This window comes from Orycteropus afer, unplaced genomic scaffold (genome assembly GCF_000298275.1).
Source record: "Orycteropus afer afer isolate SDZICR_OR568_19922 unplaced genomic scaffold, OryAfe1.0 scaffold00686, whole genome shotgun sequence".
Classification (NCBI taxonomy): domain Eukaryota; kingdom Metazoa; phylum Chordata; class Mammalia; order Tubulidentata; family Orycteropodidae; genus Orycteropus; species Orycteropus afer.
In genome coordinates, this window is record NW_006922273.1 from 726,796 (window position 1) to 746,986 (window position 20,191).

Sequence of the window (20,191 nt, forward strand, 5' to 3'; positions counted from 1 at the left end):
AAACAAATGTCATATTCAAACTATTTTATGGCTTAGGAAAATAAAAACATGCATTGTAAAACAAAAATAACCTAACTTCTACAATCCAGTTATAATCCTTGACAGGGATATACTCTTATCAAAGGATATTCCCTTCAGGGAATTGGGCAATGAGACAGGGGCTGAATAGGGTCACTTTTCTCAGCACTAACAGTTGCAGAATTTCCTCTGCAGTTTTGGGACACAAAGGCTGACATTGGCTTGTTAAGGTCTTTTGCAAACCCCTCATGGTAGTTTGATGGAAGAGGAAAGCAATAGGGTTGGGGCCAAACCTGTATTTCAAAATGTTTTTAAATTTGTTTATCCTAAAGTATTGCTATGTCTTCAGTTTCTGAGAGGCTTTATATCTGAGGGCCAGTTAAATAACTATATGTCCAAAGGGGTCACTGAAGAACAGTTGTATCAACTACCTCTGAAGACTGAAAGGGGAAAAGAGAATTTTTTATTTTTTATATATTTATATGTAATTTTGACCTCTTATTATTATTGTTACTATATTAACAAAGATCTATTTCATAGATCTTTTTTTCCATAGTTTTTTTTTAATTATTATTTCATAGAAAGTCTTTTTTGTAATTGTCGTGGTTTGAATTGTGTCCCCAAAAGTATGTGTCAACTTAGCTGGACTATGATTCTCAGTTGTTTGGCAGTTACATAATGATGAAATTTGGCAGTTATGTAATGATGTGATCATCTCCATAACGTGATCTGATGTGATCAACCAATCAATTGTAAGAGGATTAGGGTGAGATGCACCGCCCTTACTCAGGTCACAGCTCTGATCCAATATAAGGGAGTTTCCCTGGGATGTGGCCTGTGTCACCTTGTATTCTACAAGAGATAAAAAGAAAGAGAAGCAAACATAGAGGGGGAACTCCTATCACCAAGAAAAAAGCCAGGAGTGGAGAGTATGCTTTGGACTCAGGGTCTCTGCACTAAAAAACCCCTAGACCCAGGGAAAGATTGATGACAAAGACCTTCCCCCGGAGTTGGCAGCAAAAGAAGCCTTCCCCTGTAGCTTGTGCCCTATATTCAGACTTCTAGCTTCCTAAACTATGAGAGAATAAATTTCTGTTTGTTAAAGTCATCCACTTGTGGTATTTCTATTATAGCAGCATTAAATAATTAAGAGAGTAACTTTTAATTTTCACTTATTTGAAAATTATTGTCCCCTTCATTTCTGATAATCTTATATTTGGATCATATGGTATATATTGAGTAATATAATACTTTAGCTTTTTCTAGTAGTTAGTAGCAAACAGAGACAATGGTCACGTTTCCACCAATTACTCCATCCACCCAGAGGGGGAGAGTACCCCAGTGCTGCCAAACAAGCAACCAAAGTAGCATGCCTACCCTACTCCCACCTGGATATATCAAAAGAAAGCAAAACAAAAATTCAGGGTGAAACAAACCAACACACAGTCAACAAATAAAAACAACAACCCCAAAATGTCTCAGTGACAACAGACAACTTCAATTCAAACAAAGAAACAGGGCAAGATAGCATAAGCAAGTGACCAAAATTAAGAACTACAAAAACTCCACAAGGAAGACCAAGTAATAGAACTATCTAATAAGGAATTCAACAGCTATAGATAGAGGGATAGATGGATAGATAGATAGATAGATAGATAGATATGACTTTCCAATAGCTCAAGTACAACATAAATAAAAGTAAGGAAAAGACAGACAATACCCAAGAATAATTCAGGAGAAAAAAAAATACAAGAGAAAAATGACAATAAATGGACAATTAGAAATCATACAAAAACAGCAATTGGAGATCCAGAAGATTAACAATAAAATTATGGAGATAGATAACACATTGGTAGGACAAAAGTATAGAACTGAACTGGCTGAAGAATATATTTGCCATCTACAAGACAAATCCCTTGACACCAGCTTGTATGAGGAAAAATCAGAAAAAAGAATTTAAAAAAAAAATTAAGAAAGCCTAAAAATCATTTGGGACAATATCAAGAGAAATAATATGCATATGTTTAAAATAAAAGAACAAGAAGAGGAAAGATTGAAAAGAGAAATAGACAGCTCCAGAACACTAGTAGGAGACTTTAACACACTGATCTATATACTACTCTTGATGAAGGACTGAACAAGTAGAAAGAAAATCAACATAGGTACAGAAGATTTCAATGACACAATCAGCCAACTTGACCTCACAGATGTACACAGAACTCCACCCAACAAAAACACAGTACACGTTCTTTTCCCATGTGTCTGGATCTTTCTCCAGAACAGAGAATATGTTAGGCCACAAAACAAGACTCAGTAAATTTAGAAATATTGAAATACTACTAAACATTTTTCTCAGACCACAATGCTATAGAATTAGAATAAATAGGAAGATCAGGTGAATAAAAATCAAATACATGAAAACTGAATGACACTCTGCTCAAAAACTACTGGTTAACAGTAAGTAAATTGTGAAATAAAAAAATTTCTAGAAGCAAACGAGAAGGAAAACAGCATACGAAAACCTTTGGGACACAGAAAAAGCAGTTCTCAGAGATCAATTTACAGGAATAAATGCACATCAAAAAAAAAAAAGAAATATCAATACCAAAATCAATACCTTAACCCAACAACTCCAACAATGAGAAAAAGAACAAGAAAAGGTTACCATCTCCAGAAGAAAATAATAAGGATTCAAACAGAAATAAATAGAAAACAGAAAAACCATTGAAAGAATTGAAAAGACTAGAATTTGGTTCTTCAAAAAGATTACAAAGTTGACAAACTTAACTAAAGAAAAGAAAAAGAGATGCAAATAACAAGAATAAGAAATGAAATGTGTGATCTCACAATGGCACCAACCAAAATAAAAAGGCTAATACAGAATACTATGAAGAATTGTACTCTAACAAATTTGAAAACCTAGTAGAAATGGAAAAGTTTCTAGAAACACACCATGTACCTAAACAAACAGAGACTGAGGTAGAAAATTTGAACAGGCCCATAAAAAAAGAAGAAATTCCACAGATCATAAGGAAAAAAAAAACTCTCAATTAAAAAAAAAAAGTTCTGGCCTAGGTGGCTTCACTTGAGAATTCTACAAACATTCAGAGATAAGCAGACACCAATCATACTAAAACTATTCCAGATCATAAAGAAGGATGGAATTCTCCCAAATTCATTTTATGAAGCAAATGATGCCAAAGCCAGGCAAAGACACCACTAAAAAGGAAAAGTACAGACAAATATCCCTCATGAATCTAGTAGAAAAAATCTTCAATAAAATCCTAGTCAATAGAATCCAACAATATATCAAAAAATAATAATATAACATGACCAAATGGGAACCATACCAGGTATGCAAGGAGGGCTCAACATTAGAAAAACAATCAATATAATCCATTACATGAATAAAGCAAAGGAAAGAACCACACAATCATATCAATGGATGCAATAAAGACATTTGATAAAATTCAACACCCATTTCTCATAACAAAATTAAAAAAAAAAAACTCTCAATAAAATAGTAATAGAAAACTCCTCAACATAATGAAGGTCGTATATGCAAAATTAATGATCAACATTATTCTTAACAAAGTGAAATTGAAAGCATTCCTCTTGAGAATAGGAACTAGAAAAGGATGACCTCTGTAACTATTTCTACTCAGCATTGAATTGGAAGTCCTAGTCAGGGCAATAAGGCATGAAATGGAAAAGAAAAACATCCAAATTCATGAGGAAGAAGTAAAACTATCTCTACTTATAAAGGATATGTAAATCACTAGCTACATAGGAAATCCCAGAGACTCAACAAGAAAACTCCTAGAAATAACTGAAAGATCAGTAAAGTGGCAAGGTACAAGATCAACATACAAAAATCAGTTGGATTCCACTACATCAACAGAGATCTCTGAAAAGGAAATAAGGAAAAGAATGCCATTTACAATAGCTACCAAAAAAAATAAAATACTTGGAATAAATTTTACCAGAGACACAATGATGTGTACAGAGAAAATTACAAAACACTATATAAATAGAAGAACATATCTGCTCTTGGACAGGAAGACTGAATATTAAAAATGTCAATATTACTCAAAGCAATCTACAGATTCAATGCAATCCCAGACCAGATTCCAACAACATTTTTTAAGGAGATGGAAAATTTTATATGGAAAAGAAAGAGACCATGGATAAGCAAAGTACTACTGAAGACGAACAAAGTAGGAGGTCCCACACTTTCTGATCTCAAAACCTACTATACAATGATTGTAGTCAAAATAGCCTAGTATTGGTACAATGACAGACACATAGATCAGTGCAACAGAATTGAGAACCCAGAAATAGATCTATCCACCTATGGACAGTTGATCTTTGACAAAGGGCCAGAATCCATTAAATGGGGAACAGACAGTCTTTTTAACAAATGGTACTGGTAAAACTAGATATTCATTTTCAGAAAAATAAAACAAGATCCATAATTTATACCATATGCAAAAACTAACTCAATATGGATCAAAGACCTAAATGTAAAACCTAAAACTATAAAGATCCTCAAAGAATAGGGGTAAACATACATAGAGGCTTTCATTTATGGCATAAATAGACTATCAAACATAAATAATGCTCAAACAGCAAATGATAAACTAGATGACTGGACCTTCTGAAAATTAAATTCTTATGTATGTCAAAAGACTTCTCCAAAAAAGTAAAAAGAGAACCTACAGATTGGGGAAAAAATATTTGGCAATAACATATATGACAAGGGACTTATCTCTCAAATTTACAGAAAACTTCAACACCTCAACATCAAAAAGATAAAGAATTAAATTAAAAATGGCAAAAGATATAAACAGACACTTCACCAAACAAAATATTCAGGCAGCCAACAAACACATGAAGAAATGCTTACAATTAGCCATTAGAGAGATGCAAATCAAAACCAACAATGAGATATCATCTCACCCCAGCAATAATAGCAAGGTTCAACAAGATAGAAAACAACAAATGCTGGCAAGTGTGCAGCGAGACTGGAACTCTCATACTCTGCTAGTGAGACTGTAAAATGATGCAACCACTGTGGAAAACAGTATAGCACTACCTTAAAAAGTTGGAAATAGATATATCATTTGATCTAGTGTTCCCCCTAGTAGGTATACATCCTAAGGAACTGAGAGGTGGGACACAAACAGATATATGCACACCCATGCTCATCACAGCACTAGTCACAATAGCAAAGAAATGGAAACAGCCTAAGGGCTCTCATCAAAGGATAAATGAATAAACAAATATACACAAAAATGTAAAATTGAGTACTATGCAACATTAAAGAATAATGAAGAATCCACAAAACACGGATGAAATTGGAGGATATTATGCTAAATGAAGTCAGTCAATCACAGAAGGACAAATATTATATGAGTTTACTCTTATAAAAACCCAAGGAAAAGTTTAAACACAGAAAGAAATATTCTTTGATGATTACCAGGGAGGAGAGGGGAAATTATTAAGTAGGTAAGTGTAAATATAAGTGAAAGGAAAGACAATATTCAAATAGTGGATGACCATCCCAGTATCACTAAGGAAAAGTTAAACATGGAGAGGTGCAGAAAAGATACAAACAAAGGTAAACATTCTTATATATACAATCCTGCATTATTCAGCAATAACAAACATTAACCTATGAGTGGATACATAAAGAGACAAGCAAGATAATCAGATATGGGTAGGTGATTGAGACTATACCCACAACCATGTATAGGTATGCCAGATGATATTTCCACATAAGTATATGTATGAGCTAAAAATATCCATGGATACAGTATTGACAGGGAACTCCCAGAAGTCCAAGCTGGATTCAGAAGAGGATGTGGAACAAGAAATATCATTGCTGATGTCAGATGGATCTTGGCTGAAAGCAAAGAATATCAGAAAGATGTTTACTTGTGTTTTGTTGACTATGCAAAGGCATTTGACTATGTGTATCATAATTATGGATAGCATTATGAAGAATGAAATTCCAGAACACTTAATTATGCTCATAAGGAATCTGTACATAGACCAAGAGGCTGCCATTCTAACAGAACAAGGGATACTGCAGGTTTAAAATCAATAAGAGTGTGTGTCAGGGTTGTATCTTTTCACCATATTCATTCAATTTGCATGGTGAGCAAATAATCTGAGAAGCTGGACCGCATGAAGAATGTAACATCAGGATTGGAGAAATACTCATTAACAACCTGAGATACACAGATGATGCAATCTTGCTTGATGAAGATCAAAGACTACAGTCCTCAGTATGGATTACACCTCCACATAAAGAAACCAAAAATCCTCACAACTGAACCAATATGCAGTATCACAATAAATGGAGAAAAGATTGAAGTTGTCAAAGATTTCATTTTACTTGGATCCATAATCAACACCCATGAAAGTAGTGTATTACTTCCAGGGTCGTATTGCACTGGAAAAATCTGCTGCAAAAGTGTCTAAAGTGCTGAAGAGCAAAGATGTCACCTCTAAGACTAAGGTGCACCTAAGCCAAGCTATGGTATTTTCAATTGTCTCATATGCTTCTGAAAGCTGGACAATGAACAAGGAAGCCAAAGAAGAAGTGATGCCTTTGAATTATGGTGTTGGTGAAAAATACTGAAAACACCATGGACTGCCAGAAGAACTAACAAATCTGTCCTGGAAGAAGTGCAGCCAGAATGCTCCTTGGAAGCAAGAATGGCTAGATTTCATCTCATCTCCTTTGGTCATGTTATCAGAAGGGACTATTCCCTGGAGAAGGATATAATGCTTGGTAAAGTAAAGGGTCAGTAAAAAAGGGAAAGACCCTCAAAAAGATGGATTGACACAGTGGCTGCAACAATGGGCTCAAGTATAGCAAGGATTGTTAGGATTGCACATGACTGGGCAGTGTTTCATTCAGTTGTACAATAGGGGTGCTGTGAATCAGAACCTACTTGATGGCACCTAACAAGGACAACATATAGTAGGGCTACCAGATGCAAAGATATGAAAACTTCTCAGCTATAACCAAACACCTTGAGAGAATGGGTTGCTGGGCCTATGAGCTTATGACCATAGTCATGGGGGACATAAAGGTCAATTGACATAACCTAGTTCACAAACACATTGTTTTACATTTTACTTTAGTGAGTAGTGAGTAGGGTGTTAAAAGTTCACCGACAGCCATCTGAGTACAACTATCAGTCTCTCCTTGTCCAGAGCAAAGAAGAGTGAAAAAAATCAAAGACACATGGAAACAATTACTCTAAGGGACTGGTGGACCACATGAACCTCAACCTTTAAGAGTTTAAGTCTAGAAGAGATAGATAGTGCCAGCTACTACCACCAACTACTCTGAAAGGGATCACAATAGCAGACCTTGGATGGAGTGAGAGAAAAGTATAGAACAAATCTTAACAAAAAAAAAACAGGCTTACTGGTCTGATAGAGACTATTGAAACCTCCAAGTCTATGCCCCTTAGTGACCCTTCAGGTCTAGAATTGAACCCATTCTCATGGCCCAACTTCCAGCCAAAAAAGAGACAGGTTTATGAGCTCTGGTAGCATAGTGCCTAAGGTATTTGACTGATAACCATAAGGCTGCCATTTCAAACCCACCAGCCACTCCTTGGAAGGAAGTTTGGGCAATCTACTTCCATAGTGATACTGAAAACCCAAGGAGAGGTCACTATGAGTCAGGTCTGACTTGACGGGACATAACAACAACATGAAGTGAACAATAACACTAGGAAGCTATGCACTTCTTAGAACAACCAAACATAAAAGATCAAAAGGGCAGCATTTGCCCAGGGTTAAAGCTCAGAAGGCAGGAATGGTTAGGAAAGAAAGACAAAGGGAAATGTAACCGCAGGGAGAAAGTAGGAAAAGTGCTATTACCTCATTGGGATAGTAGTCAATGTCATGAAACAAAAATGGATATGAACTGTTGAGTGGAAAAACAGTTTACTCTGCAAACTGTCACCCAAATGACAGTAGAGAAATCATTTAACATAAATAAATAAATAAAATGCATTTTGCCAGAAATGTACATTATATGATTTCATTTTTGGTAAATGTTTCTATATATACATGACTCTTATGTCTCTGATCTTTTAAAGAAGTCTGGTTTAGGAAATGAAATACTTGGATAGGTATATAAATAAGAAAGAAATCTGGTCAGACTAACATTTGTTTTAGTTTGACCCATTGGGGATATATATTATATACATATAATTTTTTAAAGCATTGAACAATGTAAACACTAAGGTCCCTTCTAGTATCAAAATCTAATCCCCCAGAAAGAAGCTGCAACTAAATAAGCAATTGAATAACAATGTACTAAAATCGAGCACATTTTTTGTATTCAGTACATTACCTCATCACGACCCTCACAAGGTAAGAAAACATACATTTACAAATGAGAAAAGTGAAAGTACCCAGACTAACTTGCCCAAGGCCACAAATTAGTGATCAGAAGATGTAGTTGACAACCTTTGGTCTTCTGATCTCCAAAACATCACTCTGCTTCCTAAAAGGCAGAGGTCCAAGCTGATAGAAAAGTTCATTTTATTAACATTCACCTGTCCTCATATAAACCAGACTAGATAAGAAAAATTCCTAAGAGCAAAACAAAGGCAATTCACCTAAATAGTTACTAACCTGAGAATTTCACCAGTAGGAACTCAAGAACTAAGTTTAATATGTGTCTCTGACTCCATAATAGACACTCAATTTCTTTTTCAAATGAAGAATTGATTTAGTTCAATTTTATCTTCTTTTATATACTAGGGCATATCTCAAAACTCTCACTGCCATGAAGTCAGATCCGACTCATAATGACCCCTCCTTGGGTTTCTGAGGCAGTATCTCTATGGAAGTAGATTGCCCAACCTTCCTTCTGAGAAGTGGCTGGTGGGTTTGAACCACTGGCCTTTTGGTTAGCAATCAAATGCCTTAAGCACTATCAAAGTGCAGACATAGTTATAATAACTAAAACAAATTTGTTAGATTCCTGGTTTACACATTTTTGTTGTTGTTGTTGTTATGTGCCGTCGAGTCGGCCCCGACTCATAGCGACCCCTCCTTGGGTTTCCGAGGCAGTATCACTACGGAAGTAGGATTGCCCAACCTTCCTTCCGAGGAGTGGCTGGTGGGTTTGAACTGCCAGCCGTCTGGTTAGCAGGCAAGTGTCTTAGCCACTATGCTACCAGAGCTCCTACACATTTTTAGTAGAGTACTTTTATTCTCTTTAATCTCTTGTGGATACTTAGTCACAATGTGAATGATATTTCAGTAAAAAGATTTTCAGTGAAAAGACAAGATTCATGAGGCTTTGGTTCTAGTACTGGCTTTTCTACCAGAGTAGCAAGTGATTCTGTAACTTTGCTGTTCTCATCTGAAACACTAATATAGTTAGACCTATAATCATACGTAATAAGCATTTTAAAAGTGTTTTCATAACCAGGTAACATTTCACATCTCTTATCCTCACAGCATCCACCCAGAAAGCAATCATTATTACATTCAATTTTACCAAAGCATAAATAGATCAAAGGAGGTTAATTGATTTGTTCAAGGTCATACAGCTGGTAAGGAAGAATGGGAACTCAAACCTCTGCCCTTTATTTGGAGTGCTTCCCACCTCTCCATAGTCAGACAAATTGGTCTAGATTGAATTCTGTTTTGATTATTTAATGTCATCTGTGTGACTCATAAAGTTTTTTCACTCAATATCACTCAATATACATACATATATGTATGTATGTATGTATGTACACACACACACACATATATTGTCCCTCTCTAACCTTAAATCAAACCAATCAAAACCAAACCCATTGCCATCTAGTCAATTGCAACTCACAGTGACTCTACAGGACACAGTAAAACTGCCTCATAGGGTTTCCAGGGCTGTAAATTTTTACAGAAGTAGACTTCCTCATCTTTCTCCAGTGGAGCAGCTGGTGGGTTTGAACCACCAACTTTTTGGTTAATAGCAAAATGTTTTAACCACCATGCCACCAGAACACCTTAAAACCAAATCACTTGCCATCAAGTCACTTCTGATTCATGGTGACTGAAGGAAGATGGTTGTTTTCTAGCATGAGATTCATTTTCCATGGTCTCCATGACTATCTAGGACCACTTTACTAAAGAATACATTCCAGGGGACATAGTTTCTCCAGGTGAGTTTTAACTTCCCGACCCCATCATTAATCAGAAAATGTGGGCTTACAAAATTAATCTTGTAGCTTGTGGGGGCAGAAATACTCTTTCTGGTCATGTACCCAGGGTCACAGGACTACTATGTTGCTTGAGTTTGAACAAAGGCTGGCAACAGACATGGTCAAGCCAGGTGCAGCTGAACAAGGACCTCTTTCTCTTACCTCTCTCCCTGTTTCCATGCACTCTGAGGTATAAACTCCCTTGATCCTTTTGCATCACTGTCTTTTTATTTATTTATTTTTATTGTGATTTGAGTGAAAGTTTACAAATTCATTTTCTATACAGTAGTTCATACACATTTTGTCTCATTGACTGCAATTTCCCACAGTGTAACAGCTCTTCCCACTGCCTCCCTGTAGTTACGTCTTCCCTGTGTCCTTCCCTCCCATGTATTCCCACCCCTGAGCTGTCTCCCTATGCATACACTGCCTTTCTGTTCTCCCATGACTGATCACTCCAAGTAGTGTATCTACCTGTTGTAAATTTTCAGCCCATATGCCTTTTTTATTATTTGACTGGAAGCCACAGGAATGAGTTCAATTCCAGATCTGAAGGGTAGAAAGAGGCTATAGTCCCAGGGCTTTCATCAGGCTCTATCAGACCAGCAAACGTGGTCTTTTTTTTTATGATTTTAAGTCTAGTTCCACATTGTTCTCCCACTCTATCCAGGATGTCCTATACCAATCCCCCTCCAAGTGGTTGACAGTGGTAGCCAGGCACCACGTAGTTCTTCTGGTCTCATGGTCATATGGGCTGGGGATCACATGGTCTACCAGTTCCTTGGACTAATTGTTTCCATGCACCTTTGGTTTTCTTCATTCTTCTTTGCTCTGTACAGGGAGACACCAATCGTTGCATCTAGATGGCTACTTGCAAACTTTTAAGATCCCAGTCCTTACTCACCAAAGTAGGATGTAGAACAATGTTTTTGGGTAGTATATTATGTCAATCGAACTTGATGTCCACTGTGACCATGGTCCCAAGCCCACAGATCCAACTTACTCACACCTTCAGGGTAGCTGGCTGTGGCCAAAAAGCCACCACAACCTTGTCCTTTGTCAGCTGTACTATATACCCAGACACTTTTACAGCACATACAAATACACTTGTAGAAACATTATCTGCCAACCCTATACAGAGTCATGGGCACACTAACCCCTGCCCAGACATTCCTGATTGTTCAGCCTGTCCACCCATCTATCTACCCTAGTTCAATGTTTTCCATCACTGACAATGCAGTACTGTATATACAAAAAGATTCATCTTTGTTGTCTATACCTCCCTGTGTCTTCCTCTTCCTCAGTGCCACCATGTTGATCACTCACATTTGGTCCAATACCTTATTTTTTTAAACTTGCATTATCCTTACCTTTTATTAACAATATCTTTATAAATTTGATCTTTATTTGTCTTCAGGAATTGGAAACATTATACATAAAATTACATATATATTTTAATACATATATACATAAAAAATACACAATTGTAAAAATTTACTCCAATGAAGAAGAATTGGATGACATTGGCATTTTGTCGGCTGCAGTAATAACTCCATTGATGGGGATCTTAAAAACTTGTGAGTGGCCACTTAAGAAACAACTACTGCCCTCTCTCTGTTCGAAGCAAAGAAAAATTAAGAAAATCAAAGAGGCAAGGAAACAATTAGTCCAAAGGACTAATCTACCATGTGAACCCCAGCCTTATACCAGAAGAGCTAGATAATGCCCACCTACCACTGCTGACCACTCTGAAAGGGATGAAAATAGGAGGTCCTGGATAGAGTGGGAGAAAAATGTAGAACAAAACTCAAAATCATAAAAAAGACGAGGCTTACTGGTCGAATAAACACTGGTGGAAGACCAAGACTATGACCCTTAGACACCCTTCAAGCCTGGAACTGAACTCGTCCTTATGGCTCAACTTTCTGTCAAATGATAGGCCTATAAGGTGAACAATAATATCAGGGAAGTATGTATTAACTAGAACAATCAATAATATGAGGTCAAAAGACAAGCATTTGTCCAGGGATAAAGCTAAGAAGGCAGGAAGGGCTAGGAAAGAAGGATGAACTGAAATGATAAACACAAGAAGGATGTGGGAAGAGACAATGTCACAAAACAAAATGTGTATGAATTGTTGAACAGAAAACAAATTTGCTCTCTCAACTTTCACCCAAATGACATTATAAATAAATCCACTTGTGGATAGTTCTGGATCTCTAGATTATCCCTGGGAATGGGGATGGTGTGTCTAGTCAGAAAATTATTGACAGTTGTCTGTATGGTCCTTTTCTTTTTTCTTCATATAATTCTTGGTAACATCACATTGCTTCTTGAATCTGCCTATTGACTTTAAGCAAAGTGATCAGTGTTTGGGTCCATGCTTTCAAGCAATGGAAGGCCCTGATTTCATTTAGAAAAAAACTTCAGCTAATGCTTTCACTGTAAAATTTTTTTGACATCTTCTCTCCTTCCTCTTCCTTATTATTTCTTTCTTTTTCAGAATTTCTTTCCTTTTCAAATCCATTAAGTCCTGATCTGTTAATTCCCTTTGTGTGTGTGTGTGTGTGTGTGTGTGTGTGATCTATGATCTGCTCCACACTGGCAATATCAATTTCTAAATTCAACATTCTTGCCATATGGACAATTTTTCCCTCGATCTCTTCCATTATATTATCCTGATCAAATGCTTGGAATGTGTTACATAACTCAGCAAAATTTTCCATATCCTCTGCATGAATTTCCTCCCAGGAAGATACAATGTTACAGATACACATAAGAATATTATAATTCTTCCAGAAATCACATAATAATGCCATATATGCATGTATCTGTTGCATTGATTGCTTAGTCCATATGTTGCATGCTAGAGAGTGGTGATTGCACCTTGTCCAAATCATAGCTGTCACATTGTGAGGTAGATACTCCACTTTCATATCTTGATTTAGATCATCTATGTAAGCAGGATGTCCTGGAGTACTATCAACAGCAGGCGATTTTGAAAGGAATGCTCTTTTCAAGGCAGTAGGCACTCACTTCTGGGATAAAACAATTTAAAAACAAATCTTCAAATAATATAGTCATCATCCAGGCCTTGGAGTTAATCCTGTAGTAGATTAGCAGCTTAGTTATGTCAATGTTTTTGAATGCTCAGAGGTTTTCAGAATGATACACAAAAGATTTTAATATAAATCTAACAGCATTTCCTCCAAGGAGCACATGATTCTGTCTTTAAATGCCTTGAAACCAGGCATCCACTTCATCTCTTTGTGAATATAGTTCTGTTCTGGCATACTTAAACAAACCTGTTTTGTCCACATTGAAAATCTGCTCTCAGAGGTGCATAGGAGGTACAGACGACAAAGATGAACCCATTTTCACATACAGTACTGCGTTGTCAGTGAAGGCAAACATTGATCTACGGGTGGATAGATGGGTAGGTAGGCTGAACATTTAGGTATGTCTATGCAGGGGGGAAGGTTGGGCAATCCTACTTCTGTAGTGAAACTGCCTCGGAAACCCAAGGAGGGGTCGCTATGAGTTGGGGCGGACTCGACGGCACATAACAACAACAACAACAATGCAGGGGGGAGTGTGCCCATGACCATGTATAGGGTTGGCAGACAATGTTTCTACAAGTATATTGTTATGTTCTGTAAGAATTTCCAGGTAAAATAGAGCTGGCAAAGGAGAAGATTGTAGTCACTTCTTGGCCACAGCCAACCACCCAGTGGCAGCAAGTAGTTGGGCCTGTGGGCTCAGGATCATGGTCACAGGGGATATCAAGCTCAATTGGTGTAACACTACACAAAAACATTGTTCCATATCCTACTTTAGCAAGTAGCAACTAGGATCTTAAAAGCTTGCAAGCAGCCATCTAGATGCAATGATGGGTCTCTCCTTGGTACCAGTACCAAGCGACTGGTACACCATGTATAGGGTTGACAGACGATGTTTCTACAAGTATATTGGTATGTTCTGTAAGAATTTCCAGGTAAAATAGAGCTGACAAAGGAGAAGATTGTAGTCTTATAATTATACCATGCAATCCTCGGCCTATATGACCATGAGACCAGAAAAACTAGGTGGTGCCCAGCCACTGTCAATCATTCAGAGGGGCTTCTATGTAGGTTATTCTAGATAGAGTAGAAGAAAAATATGGAACAAAACTCAAAATCATTAAAAAAAAAAAAGGTGGGGAGAGACCAGATTTGCTGGTCTGATAGAGCTGATGGAACCCTTGAGACTATGGCCCCTAGCTGCCCTTCTGGTCTGGTATTGAACCCACTCCTGTGGCTTCCAGCCAAACAAAAGACAGGCATATGAGCTGAACATTTACATTAGCTAAATACATTCCTTGGAGAGATTAATCATGGGAGAATAGAAGGGCTGTGTATGCACAAGGAGACAGCTTCAAGGACATGAAGGCATGGAAGGGAAGGACACAGGGAAGAGGTAACTATGGACAGGAAGTGGGAGGGGAGCTGTTGCATTGTGAAAAATTGCAGTTAATGTCATGAGACAAAGTGTATGTGAGCTGCTATATGGGAAATGAATTTGCTCTGTAAACTTTCACCCAAATCACAATTTTAAAAACAAAGAAAATCTTCTCTGGTATATATTCCTCATCTTGTATTATCTTTCCACCTCATCATTGAATTTTTCAGCAGCTTTAACTTCAGCATTTCCTGCTTCTCCAGTTATGCATGTTATGTAAGTCAAGTCTGTATTTGAAGGAATGAAATCAGCCCTTGCTGTCATTAATGTGCTCACAGCAGTCTTCTTCTAGCCATTTGTTTAGGTTTTCAAAAAGTTTCCATGCTTTCATTTGAATGCTCAGTAAACTCATAGGAATCCTCTTCTAGATTTTGTCTTCTATCCAAATTATCAACAGCTTCTCCATTTCATGGATTGGCCCTTGCTTCTTCTTTGTTAAATTGTCAGTTTTATGCCAATCGTTCCTTTAACTGCCTCCAAAATCCTATTCTTATCCTTAATGATTGTCGAAATCATGAATGAGACAATCCTTCATCTTGTGCCATTTTACCAACTTTCTTTCCGTTATCATGGCACTTAATGATCTTCATCTTTATATCCCTGTCTAGAGCTTTCCTCACCTTCTTTTTGATATTACAACTTTCAATGGCATGACTTCTTTTGCTAGACGTATTGTTGGGGGTATAAGAGTACAGATGTTACAGTTAGAGAAACGTAAACAACTCAGTTTCAAATTAACAACTGATGCTTCTTGTGATATGAAACACTGAATAAGATCACACTAACAGCCTGCTCTTACAATAAAGTTGGTGTCAGTGTCACGACAATGAAGTCACAGTTCTAACAGCTATCAAGCAGAAGCACAGTTCAGCTGTCTTAAGTTGTTAAGGGTGACTATTGTCCAGCTTTCTATACATTGTGACTCCTGGCACTGACACTGACTTCACTGTAGGTCAGGCCATGGCCTGCTATACAGCAGTGTGTTGAATATAAATTATACAATTGAACATCTTTGAGTGAGTATCTGAGAATGATAACATCAGCAAAGTATGCCTTGCAACATTTTATGTACTACACATTACTAATGATAAAATGTACAAAAAGAAAAATGGACTTTTGTAAGTACAGTTCATTGTCACGGACTATCTATATACTGAAATGGGCTTCAAAGAATGTTTATATTATAAGACATTTTAATAATTCACTTTTTTCTCATTATACTGTTTCTTTTGAAAATTGTTTCTCTGGCTTAGTATAAGTTTGTCATTTTAAATTTTAACTCAGTGGCTTGAATCAAATTAACTAAAAGAGATTTAACCTAAAGCAATTCTTCCAAGCATAAATTTAGACCTTAATTTGACCTAATGCGTTTCCTTCCAATATAGTAACCAGTGTTATTTAGATTCTAAATATCACTGATTTCATTCATTTACTTTTAATTTTCTTTAACAGCTACCTTTTGAATGTCAATACTTAAAACCCTTTGTTTTGTCCCCTGTATATTCAGCTATAGACAGAGGTATAGTCATTAATACATTTATAAACACTTTGATTTTGTTCATTGTAGGGGTGCATGAAAAAGAAGGTGTGGTGGTTATGTTTGTGTCAACTTGGCTGGGCCTGGTTGTGTGGCTGGGCAGCTGGATGTAGTATTCCCCATTTTGAGCCTGGTAATCAACTCCATGGTGGAATCTACTGGGAGCAGCTGAGTAGCTGCCTTTGATATGTGGTCTGCTTCCCGTATATAAGAAACAACTTTAGGAATGGTCTCTAGCTTATGGCACACTTGGACCCTGTATGTAGCCGTGTCATTGTTCAGCAGCCTGCTATGCTCTGCCAACCTTGGAACTTAAAATGGACTTGAATGAATGGCCTGCCGTGTGGTTTGGTAACATCAGGACTGTGTCTTTTTACGTGTCAACCATGGGCTTGTCAGCCTCAGCAGCCAGCAGCTGTCTGAGTGAAGAAAAGCCTCTAGCTTCAGTGGGCCAGGAGCTGGAGGCAGAGCTGAAGCCCACTACTGAGGGGCTTTCACTCAGCCCCTAGAGCTTGGCACTTTGAACTTGGACTTAAAGCCTCCAAATTGTAAGAATAAATTCCTATTTGTTAAAGCCATTTCATTTGTGGTATATTCCTGTCAGAGTGGCACTAAGTAACCAGAACAGAAGGGAAGCAAAAAAAAAAAAAAAAAAAATCTCATTAAGTTTTAACCTATGTTAGAAATAATGGAAAAGGGATCAATGATTATCAAATTTAAAAGAATGTGTCAAAGAGAAGGGAATGTGCCATCAATTTCCTTAGAGTATGTTCTTCATAGAAAAGGGAAGGAAAATGTACTTGAAATATTTACTGAAGAGATATTTCAAAGAACATATCAGAAATCAGCATCAAGTAATCTTAAAAGGTTCATATCTATTAGCTCAGTCTCACTTCCAGCAACTTGGTCTAAGAAAATAATCCAAAACATATACAGTTATATGCTTCTTTAGTGTTACCATTTTTATAATGGTGAAAACTTGAAAGCAACATAGAATAAAGTAGGAGAGTTAAATACATTGTGGTAATTTATTCAATGGATTCACCATTTAAAAACGAGTAGTTTCTACAATGCAAGACATTCATAATAGGAGAAACAAAGTACAAGGGAGAGAGGCAATATATGGGGACTCTATACTTTATGAAGGAGCTCTGGTAGCATAGTGGCTAAGACACTTGACTGCTAACCAGAAGGCTGGCGGTTCAAACCCACCAGCCACTCTTCAGAAGGAAGATGGGGCAATCTACTTCCGTAGTGACACTGCCTCAGAAACCCAAGGAGGGGTCGTTATGAGTCGGGTCCAACTCCACGGCACATAACAACAACAACATACTTTATGAACACATTTTTCTATAAACTTAAAGCTACTCTAAAACATAAAATCTATTTTAAAATAATAATAATAAATGACTCTATTGCTCATCTTTTGTCACCTAAATTACTGCAAACATGACCTAACTGTTCTCCTGCATCCAGTGCTACCCTTTTGTTATTCATTCCCCAGAGGACTGCCCATGTTACCTCTCTAAATCACAATTTTGATCTTGTAATTCCTCTGCTTAGGATATTTCCAAAATTTCCCACTATCTTCAGGAAAAATTCAAATTCATACACTTAGAGACCTCGCATGATCTAGACCCATCAGTCTCCCCAGGATCCATTTTCATACCTAAACCCTACTTTCCTCCATACAAAACTAGCTTCTTTATTCTTCTGGCACTTTTGTCTGATTTCCTATTGATTATCTGGTTATCAAATGGCCTTATACTTAACCTATCCAAGCAAGATAGTACCTACTCTTCTGACCAAAGCTCAAAATTACCCCACTGGGTGGTTTGCTTTACCAGTCCATTCAAAGACAATATTCTTAAATCCCCAGTTAAAGATCTCTGACTAAGCTTTGTAGCCTGCTCAATTAATTCATAATTATTGTCCTTTTCATTACAATTGGGAAATGTATAGTCAGAGATATCACCTAGTACTTTGCAAAATAACTCTCAGTATCATTTAAGTAGCTTTCTTTCACCTGCATACTTTTTTCTCCAAGGCAAAAAGCAGTAGTAATAAGTTTAGCCCAGGCATTGTAATTCTTGAAGTGACAAGTATATATTTAGGTGTCAATTGTAGAATTGTGAAACAAGTCAAGATACTATAAACCAAGGAATTACTGACGTCCCCATTACCCACCTGAGCAATCCAGAGTAGAGATTATGTTGAACTAAACTAGGATAATGGCTGTGGGAATGAAGAAAAGCAAACATAAGGCAAAGACATTTGGACAATAGATTTGGCATTGGACAGATTGACTGGATGTAGGCAATGAGAGAGATGAGAAGAGTCAATGATACTTGTCAGATTTTCTGACTAGGAAACCCAGAAAGAAGAGGAGATCTGAGAGGAGAGATGCATATGGAATATAAAATGACTGTCTCATCTGAGATGTCCTGCAAGTATTAACCATATGATTCTGAATCTAAATGAAAGATAAAACAGAGGGGAAGGCACAGCTCTGAGAGTTGCTGGAATCACTAAAGGAAAGTGCAGAGAGTGAAAAAATAAGAAGACTAAGGCAGAACTTAAGACAGAACTATTAACAGGGAACTGCCAGAAATTTAAGGCAGATTCAGAAGGGAACATAGAATGAGGGATATAATTGCTCATGTCAGATGGATCTTGGCTGAAAGCAGAGACTACCAGAAAGATGTTTACCTGTGTTTTACGGACTTTTGCAAAGGCATTCAACTGCGTGGATAATAAAAAATTATGGATAACATTTTAAAGAATAAGTCATATTCTTCTGGAATTCCAAAACACTTTATTGTGCTCATGTGGAAACTGTACATGGACCAAGAGGCATTCATTCAAACAAAACAAGGGGGTACCACATGGTTTATAATCAGGAAAGGTGTGAGTCAAGGTTGTATCCTGTCAGCATACTTATTAAATCTGTATGCTGAACAAATAATCTGAGAAGCTGGACTATATAGAGAGGAACACAGCATCAGGATTATAGAAAGACTCATTAACAACTGGTAACATGCAGATGGTGCACCTTGCCTGTTGAAAGTAAAGAAGACTTGAAGTGCTTACTGACGAAGATTAAAGATTATGTGCCATCCAGTGGGACCCGACTTATAGCGACCCCTCCTTGGGTTTCCGAGCAGTATCACTACAGAAGTAGATTGCCCAGGCTTCCTTCCGAGGAGTGGCTGGTGGTTTTGAATGGCCAGCCTTCTGGTTAGCAGTCAAATCCCTTAGGCACTGTGCTACCAGAGCTCCTTCAATATGGATTACACCTCAAAAAAAAAACAGAAAACAAAAATCCTCACAACTCGACCAAAACGCAACATCATGATAAATGGAGAAAAGATTGAAGTTGTCAAGGATTTCATTTTTCTTGGATGCACAATCAATGCCCATGAAAGCAGCAGTGAAGAAATCAAGTGACATCTCACACTGGGCAAATCTGCTGCAAAAGATCTCATTAAAGTGTTAATCTAGCTATAGCAAAGAGATGGAAGCTATCTAAATGACCATCAACAGAAGAATGGATAACCAAACTAGGGTACATTCACACAATGGAATACTATGCAACATTAAAGAATAATGAAGAATACACAAATCATCTCACAACATGGATGAATTTAGAGGACATTATGCTGAGTGAAATAAGTCAGTCACAGAAGGACAAATATTGTATGAGCTCACTATTGTGAAAAGTCAAGGATAATTTATTCAGGGAAAGAAATTCACGTTGTTGCTTACTGGGGACAAGAGGGAAGGAAAGGGAAAACCTCAGACTATTTGGGATCACATGTTGATTTGAGTGAGGGGAGAAACGGTATGGGAAGAGTCTGTGACCAGCATGATGACATTGGGGAAAGGAAAGAAACTGAAATGTACACGA